Below are 9,902 nucleotides of genomic sequence, written 5' to 3' on the forward strand. Positions count from 1 at the left end.
CTGGGATGGCTGTTACCAGGAGGTCTGAGGAGGACAAGTGCTGGGGAAGTGGGAATGTAAAATGGCAGAGCAACTTTGGAAAACGGGTTGGTATTCCTCAAGAGTATTAAATAAAGAGTTACCATTTGTTGTTGTTGTTAAGCACCATCAATTCAGCTCTGACCTATAGTGACTCTGTACAGGATTTCCGAGCAGTGGCTGGTGAGTTTGAACCGCCAACCTTGGATTCAAACAGCCCTTATGGTCCAGTGCATTATCTTGCAGCGCCACACCAGGACTCCTTATGACCCAGCAAATCCATTCCTAAGTATACACATACCCAATGGAAATAAAAACACTGATTGAAACAAATAGTTTATACAAATTAGGCACACAATTTGTACACATAATACCCTCAAAATGGAAACAACCCAAATGCCTATTAATAGATGAATGGATAAATAAAATGTGATATATACTTTACGAGAGCCAAAGATTTGAGGCACTTGGTGTGTGTAGACAGAGAAGCTTGAACATGCAGCCAGAACTCCACCTTAAGTCTTGACACGTGTCTGGAACCCACTTTGAATCTTAAAGTTGCCTTTTCTAACAGCAGCATTTCTCTCTTGTGCTTAATTTTCAGCTAACCTTAAAAAATATACACTAAGGGAAATTCTTTTTATATGATCAAGCAAATGCAGGATGCTGACAGCATTATAAAAAATCTCCTTTATAATGGAGCCTTAGGAAAAGACATGCTTGAGAAAGCAGCTTTAATGGGATGTTTCCAGATGAGTGTGTCCTGTGATTGTCTTTTTAACCATGCTGCAATCATCTTAAAGCATGTATGCTTGCAATAAACCAATCCTGTAAATCCACATATGATTTAGTTGTGCTCACTAATCTCTGTATGACCTTCCTTTTGTTAACCCACCTTTGACGTTTACAAATTACTAGTAAGCCAATCAGAATATTATGATGTAACTTGCTGGTTTAACAATATAAATGCCTGGATGACTGTAACATGGAAAACATAGGTCACTTTGTGGATTCTGCTTATCCTCAGTTTAAACTGTGTCTGGTCTTCAGTAGAACCCTTTGCTTATTTCAGCAGTATACATGGTATGATTCTTTGACAACATAATGGAATATTACTCAGCAATAAGAAAAAATGAAGTACTGATTTATGTTACAACATGGATGAACCCAGAAAACATTATGCTAAGTAAAAGAAACCAGTCAGAAAGGACCACCTGTTGAATGAGTCTATATAAAATGTCTGGAAAATGCAAACCTACAGAGGTGGTGGCTGCCTAGGGTGGTAGGTAGAGTGGGCTGGGGGAAGTTTGGCAGGAAATGCGAGTGTTTGTGAATGGGTTTAGGATTTCTTTTTGGTTTAAAGTTGATTTTAGTGATAGTTGCATAACTCTGTGAATAATATAGAAAAATCCATACAATGGAACACTTTAAATGGGAGGGATTTCATTGAATTCAAGAAAGGCCAAGGGGAGAAATAAGGATAGAGCCCCACCTGATAGTAGCCTTAGGAGGGGAACTTGAAAGCTACTCCCTTGAATGCTTGCCCAGGTCTAAGTGTAGTATTTGTCTTGTACCACAGCTAAGAACTGAACAAATTCAAATTTAATTTTTCTTGAGATCTTTACCTTATTTGTCAGCAAATCAGATCTTTGTTTGGTCTCTGGGTAAGAGTTATAAATATGCTGTATCTTTCCACATTCTGAGGCACTGTAGGATAAGCACTGGACTGCTAACCACAAGGCGGGCAATTCAAACTTACCAGCCACTCCTTGGAAATCTTAGACAAGATCTCTATGAGTCGGAACAGACTTGATGGCTCTTAACAACAACAGCAACAACATCAGCACATAGAAGAGGTTTATAGAAACTACCAGGCTAAATAAAGATTTCAAATCCTGGTGATTTACTTCCATGTTACCATTTAATTAAAGAATTAATTAAAGCTGATTCCCTTTCTAAAGGGAGACTTGTATTTGGGATATCATATTTTCCCTTCCCAAAGTAAGGGCTTACTTACACTATTCTTTTCCATAGACTGGTGTCAAAGGCACAGGTCACCAAGAACACTCAAAACACGTTTGTGTGCTCATGTCACTGCTAAAGCCATGGTAACATGGTGGGAGTGAACTTAACCACTCTTCATTCTGTCACACCTAGTCCCCAAACACCAGAGGGCTCTCCCTGACCGCTCCCTGGGAACCCCATCCAGGTTTATGTTGTTGTTACTTTATAGCCGGTTGCCTTGCATTTTGCTTCTCTCCCACTTTTGTTGTTGTTGTTAGGTGCCATTGAGTCAGTACCGACCCATAGCAACTGTATGCACAGCAGAACGAAACACTGCCCAATCCTGGGCCAACCTCACCACTTTTGCCATGCTTGACTCCATTAATGCTGCCAGTTGGCCAATCCATCTCGTTGGGGGTCTTCCTCTTTTTCTCTGACCCTCCACCTTACCAAACATGATATCCTTCTCCAGGGACTGCTCCCTCTTGACAATATGTCTGAAGTATGAGTGACAAAGTTTTGCCATCTTGGCCTCCAGGGAGCACTCTAGCTGCACTTCTTCCAAAATGGATCTATTGGTTCTTTTGGCAGCCCATGGCACTTTCAATATTCTTCTCCAACACCATAACTCAAATGCATCAATTCTACGGTCTTCCTTCTTTACTGTCCAGCTTTCACATGCATATGAGGTTATTGAAAATACCATGGCTTTGGTCAGGCGCACCTTAGTCCCCAAGCTGACATCTTTGCTCTTTAACACTTTAAAAAGGTCTTGTGCAGCAGATTTGCCTAATACAATACGTTGTTTGATATCTTGACTGCTGATTTTCTGAGTGTTGATAGTTGATTCAAGAAGAATGAAGTCCTCTGTCAATGTAATATAGCAGCCATTTTTGAATTACCTTTAGCAAAATTTTACTTGGAACATGGAATGTTCCAAGTATGAATATAGGAAAATTAGAAGTTGTCAAAAAAGAAATGCAATTCATAACCATTGATATTCTAGTCATCAGTGAGCTGAAATCGACTGGTGTTGGCCATTTAAAATCTGACAATAACATGGTTAACTATGCCGGGAGTGATGAATTCAAGAGGAATGGCTTCACATTCAGCATCAAAAAGAACATTTCAAGATGTGTCTTGAAGTATAATGTTGTCTATGATAGGATAGCAGCCATATGCTTATAAGGAAGACCAGTTAGTACCAGTATTGTTCAAATTTATGAACCAACTATTAAAGTCAATGATGATGAAATTGAAGCATTCTGCCAATGTCTCCAATCTGAACTTGATCAAATACGCAATTAGGATGTATTCATAACTCCTAGTGATCGGAATGCAAAGGTTAGAAACAAAGAGGAAGATCAGTAGTTGGAAAATATGACCTTGATGATAGAAATGATGCTGGGCATTGAATGATAGAATTTCGTGAGACCAATGACTTCTTTATTGCAGATAAACAACAGAAAAGACGATTATACACATGGACTTTACCAGATGGAATACACAGAAATCAAACTGACATCTGCAGAAAGAGACAGTGGAGAAGCTCCATATCATCAGCCAAAACAAAGCTAAGGGCAGACCATCAATTACTCATATGCAAGTTCATACTGAAGCTGAAGAAAGCTAAAAAAAAAAGTATAATTTTGATTTATGTTCCATGCTTTCTACCACTCTAGCTGGGATTTTCCAACTTGACGTCTTTCAGAGCAGTTGGTAGTGGTAGCTGGACACCATTTAGTTCTTTAGGTCTTATAGTTGTGGAGACAGATGTTAACATGTTCCACTAGTCAATTCAACTAATTGACTCCAGGTGTCTTAAATTTTCATCACTCTTCTTTCTCTCACATACGGAGAGACCAATATTTGCATGGTCCATGAGCTTTTAAGATCCCTTCTTTAAATAACATCATTACTCACTAAAGTAGCATGTAGAACATTATCTTTGTGGACTATGTTGTGTCATTTGACCATGAAGAAGCATATTGCTTTCTGGAAATAATTGTGTCACATCTGCTCATAGCTCATTGGCCAGAATTAGTCACACAGTGTCAACCTAGATGAAACTATGTCAGGAAGTATAGGAGGGAAATGGATATTTGGCAAGCATTATCTCTATTTATATTTGTGCCCATTCCAAAGCAATATCATGACCCAACAGCTGTGGAAATGATTGGACAATCTCATTAATATCATATGCAAGTAGAATTTTGCTAAATATACTTTAAAAATGGCTGCAACAGTACATTGACAGGGAACTGTCTGAGGTTCAAGTCAGATTAAGATGAGGATGTGGAATGAAGGATATCATTGCTGACTTCAGATGACTCTTGGCTAAAAACAGAAAATACCAGAAAGATATCTACCTGTGCTTTATTGACTATGCAAAGGCTTTTTAACTGTGTGGGTCATGACAAGTCATGGACAACATTGCAGAAAATGGGTATTCCAGGACACTTGACTGTGTTCATGAGGAACCTGTACATAGACCAAGAATATAAGAACAAGGGGACACTGAATGGTTTCAAATCAGGAAAGGTGTGCAACAGGATTGTATTCTTTCACCATATTTATTCAATCTGTATGCTGTGCCAAAAATCCAAGATGCTGGATTATAAGACAGGAGGAAGATGATACAACTTTGCTTGCTGAAAGCTAAGAGGACTTAAAATACTTACTGATGAAGATCAAAGACCACAACCTTCAGTATGGGTTGCAAGCTCAATGTAAAGAAAACAAAAACCCTCACCACTGGACCAATGAATAACATCATGATAAATGTAGAAAAGATTGAAGTTGTCAAAAACTTCATTTTGTTTGGATCCATTATCAACACTCATTGAAGGAGAAATCAAGAAATCAAACGACATATTGCATTGGGCAAATCTTCTGCTCAAGACCTCTTTAAAGTGTTAAAGAGCAAAGATGTCAGTTTGATGAAAAATTTATGCCTTTGAGTATAATATTGGAGAAGCATATTAAAAGTACCATAGAGTGCCAGAAGAACAAACAAATCTGTGTAAGAAGAAGTAAAGGTAGAATGTTCCATAGAAACCAGGATGGCGAAACTTCACCTCTCATACTTCTGACATATTGTCAGGAGGGACCAATTCCCAGAGAAGAACTTCATGCTTGGTAAAGTGGAGGTCAGTGAAAAAGAGGAAGATCCCCAACAAGATGGATTTGCATGATGGCAGTAGCAATGTGCTCAAGTGTAAATACGATTGTGAACATGGTGCAGGGCAGTGTTTCATTCTGTTGAGCATTCTGTGATCCTATTCACAACAGAACAAAACACAGCATTGTCATGTGCCATCCTCACAATTGTTACACTTGAGTCCTTCATTGTTAACCACTGTGCCAATCCATCTGGTTGAGGGTCTTCCTCTTTTTCAATGACCCTCCACTTTACCAAACATGATGTCTTCTCCAGGAACTGATCCCTCCTAAAAATATGTCCAAAATACTTCTGGTACAAGCCAGAAGTGACTCCATGGTACCTAGCAACAACAGTAACATCTCCATTTCTGGGGATCCCTGGTGTCACAGTGATTAAAGTGGTCAGATACAAACCAAAAGGTCAGTGATTTAAACTCAGCAGTCACTCCATGAAAGGAAGATGTGCCTGTCTGTTTTCATAAAGATTGCAGCCTTAGAAAATTTTGGGACTGTTCTATTCTGACTTAGAAGACTGCTATGAGTTGGAATCAGTTTAGATTTAAAAATTTCAATTTCTGTACTCTGTCTTTCCAATGTAGTATCAAAAATATTATTCTATCTCTCTTGTTAATATACATTACACAGAGTTAACAAATATATTTCAAAGAGTAGCATTATCTAATAATATAGAAGACAAAGTTTAGGACCCTTGAGATTCTTTGCTGTTTTCTGTTCACTCTCCACTCCACGCCTCAGGTTCTCATGAGGTTCAGATAGAACTTACACTGATAGACATTTGAGCCCATACAGCTCCTCCATGCCTATGCATTACTATAGATTGCTTTTAGGAGTAGAAAACACTGATAGGTGAGTAAGGGCAATAGACTTGAACTCTTGTGCTTCTCCTAGTATCTTCCCAAGTATTAGTGCAGACTATGTCTTAGGCCCATCTCCTTTAAGATATAAAAGCAGGTTAAGCAAACAATCAGGCAAAGATGGGGGAAGATAATGCCAGGCCACATGAAGATTGCCAAGGGATCAAGGAGTAGAAGCTACAAAAAAGCAACAAGAACCTTCCTGCCTTGTCTCCAGCGAGAGAGCCTTTTCCTAAAGACAGTACCCTGAATTCGGACTTCTGGCCTACTCAACTATGGGAAAATGCATAAAACTACCCATTTGTGGTATTTCTGTTATAGCAGCACTAGATAACTAAGACTGTGTCCCATGCCTGATGGTTAAGTATATTGACTATCAACCTTGCTTATTGTTGAAATATACAAAGTCATCTTTAGTTTCTGCCGCTAGAGATTAGTGGGTCTATAACCTTAAAATTAGTGGTCCCCACTGCCCTCAAATTGATGGTCTGTTCCACAGAACCAATAGATCTGTTTTGGAAGAAGTGCAACCAGAGTGCTCCTTGGAGGCCAAGATGGCTAGGCTTTGTCTCTCATACTTTGAACACATTGTCCTGAGAGAACAGTTGCTAAAGAAGGATGTCATGCTGGGTAAGGTGGAGGGTCAGAGAAAAAGAGGAAGACCCCCAACGAGATGGATCAGCCAGGTGGCATCATTGATGGTGTCAAGTGTGGCAGCAGTAGTGAGGTTGGCCCAGGATCGGACATTGTTTCATTCTACTGTGCATGGGGTCGCTGTGAGTCGGTTCTGACTCAACAACAGCAACTGCCCTCAAAGAAACACCAGTTCAAAATAAAAAAAGCTTGAAAAATAATGTGTTTACAGCAGGTCTCCTAGGAAGGGTAGTTCCGTAGGCTTACTAAGCATATCACCCAGACCTTTCAACACATCGATATTTCAGCATTTCTTCCTTCTGTCATTGCAGTTTCCTCTTCTGACCAGCTTGTTGATTTGAGATCACGTCCTTTCCCTATCCTGCCTCCTCCCACGCTGCATACCCTATATGTGTATCAACTTGCTGCAAGAGGCCTCTAGGAAATGCAGCCTGATCCCACCTTAACTGCTTTTTCTTAATGAGGAAAAGCACCCAGAAAGCTGGTGAATGTACACATTACTCAAAATTTTATCTAAGATCATATCAATTCCTCCTTCAGTGATACTCAAATTGTTGCCACAGATAAAATAAAATACTGTTCTCAAGATACAAAAATGTTTTCCACAGACAGAAGCAAGTAGCTGGCTCACCATATTGTACCAGGCAGGTTTTTAGAAGCAGGGTGCTTCTGTCTCAGTCATTGCTGATGAAAATTTCCAGAAGAGTCGAATCTGCCAACTTCATCACAAATGTGTGTGGACGCCAGCTTTTTCCTGCATCAGACATTCATGAGCTGCAGATGGTAAACAGTTCTTCCCTTTTAAAAGTGGATTATTTCTCAGGCTGTTAAAATGCCCAAAAAAAGAACACAGCTCCCAACCATTGTAGGTTTGCCAAAGTCTTTGTCCTCAAATGATTTTAAACATAACTACTCTTTGGGAAGCTATAGATACTCTTAGAATAAACAATATTTGTTATTGTTAGGAGCCATTGATTTGGTTCTGAATCATAGCAAACCAATGTACAACAGAATGAAATACTGTCCAGTCAAGCACCATTCTCCCAATTATTCTAAAACAACATTTAATGCTTGGAAATTCAAACTGATTGTGTTCATGCTGCTGTCGGAATGATTTTAAAGGGGGAAATATCACCAATCTTGATTAGAAGTTTTCTTCTCCAATAGATGGTTTGTATTTAAAAATCTTTTGTCTCTCAGAACACAGCTTAGACATACAGGTATAGATTCATTGTTGTTAGGTTCTGCCAAGTTAGCTCTGATTCATTGTGCCATCGAGTTGGTTACAACTCTTGGGTTTGTGAAAGTTGGACAGTGAATAAGGAAGACTGTGAAAGAATTGATGCACTTGAATTATGGTATTACAGAAGAATAATGAAAGTATCAATGACTACTACAAGAACAAACAATTCTGTCTTAGAAGAAATATAGCCAGAGGTCTCTTTAGTAGCAAGGTTGGTGAGACTTCATCTCTTGTATTTTGGACATATTTTTAGGCGGGATCAGTTCCTGGAGAAGACATCATGTTTGGTAAAGTGGAGGGTCATTGAAAAAGAGGAAGACCCTCAACCAGATGGATTGGCACAGTGGTTAACAATGAAGGACTCAAATGTAACAACAATTGTGAGGATGGCACATGACAATGCTGTGTTTTGTTCTGTTGTGAATAGGATCACTATGAGTTAGAACTGACTTGATGACACCTAAAGACAGCAACAAGCCCTAACCCTAAGGTTCTTGATTTGATTGACAAAATGGAGACACAGAGACTCAGGGGTGAGGATGAAGGATGGTGTACAGAAAGATATTTTTAAGGTACCATTCATTCATCTTTTCGTTTGACAATTGGTTTTGAGCACCTCTTCTGAACCTTGAGGACACAGCGGTGAGCAAAACAAACTGCTCACTTTCATGAGTTCTCGCTCAGTTTTAGACTTAAGCCATGGGGTGAACCATCCTAAAATGTGACTACTTAGTGTTACTTTGGAGTCCTGGTGAGGAACTGTAAAATAAACACTGGACCACAAGGTTGATTTGAACTTCAAGGTTGGTGGTTTGAACTCACCACCAGCCACTCCTCGGAAATCTTATACAGGATGGCTATGAGTTGGAATCAACTCCACAGCACTTAACAACAGCTGTTACTTTAGGAATTCTGGTGTGGTGCTGTAGGATAAGCACTGGACTGCTAACAACAAATTTTTTGGTTCAAACACACCAGCCACTTCTTGTAAACCCTATACAGGGTTGCTATGAGTCATATGGCACTTAACAACAACAGTGTTGCTTTGATTAGAGGGATTTATTTTATCTGTGGTGAGAAATAAATCCTAACAAAATTTCCACTTCATTCTTGCCTTGTTGAGAAGTTAGCTTTTTACTCATGTCTCCAGTAAGAATCAGCGACCAAGGTGGTCAGACCCCAGACAAAGAGTAGGAGAGCTGGGGAATCTTAGGGCCTTTTCTTCTCCCAGATGTCGCAAATTATGGGCATTTACTTTTTTTCTAAAACATTGTAAGCAACAAATGATGAAGAATGAGCACATGAACTGAGATTAATCTGATGATTAAATGACACTTCCAAAAAAAACAATTCAGACACATTTTGTGCTGCACATAATTAATAGGCAACTTGGTGGATTGGCATCCATGCCATACATCTCTGTAGTTAGGATTGCTTTCATAAACTTGGGCGGAGGAAATATCAAGTCAATTCTGGTCTGAGGTGTGGGACGCCAGTTAAAACCTCTGAATTTTATGACAAGTTCCATCCTGTAAGGAAGAGGATGAGAGGATCTCTAGAGAATATGTTGTTGTTATTAGGTGCTGTCAAGTTGCTTCCGACTCATAGCTACTCTATGCACAAGAACAAAATATTGCCAGGTCTTGCACAACCCTCACAATTGTTACTCTTGAGCCCATTGCTGCTGTCACTGTGACAATCCATTTCATTGGGAGTTGTCATCTTTTTCCCTGACCTTCCATTTTACCAAGCGTGATGGTCTTCTCCAGGGACTGGTCCCTCCTGATAACATGACTGAAGTATGTAGTTTTGCCAGTCTAGCTTCTAAGAATCATTCTGATTGTACTTCTTTCAAAACAGAATTGCTTGTTCTTCTGGGAGTCCATGGTATTTTTAATATTCTTCTCCAACACCATAACTCCTTTTTTATTCCTTATTTCCCTTAT

Source organism: Chrysochloris asiatica, unplaced genomic scaffold (assembly GCF_000296735.1).
Source record: "Chrysochloris asiatica unplaced genomic scaffold, ChrAsi1.0 scaffold00010, whole genome shotgun sequence".
Classification (NCBI taxonomy): Eukaryota; Metazoa; Chordata; class Mammalia; order Afrosoricida; family Chrysochloridae; genus Chrysochloris; species Chrysochloris asiatica.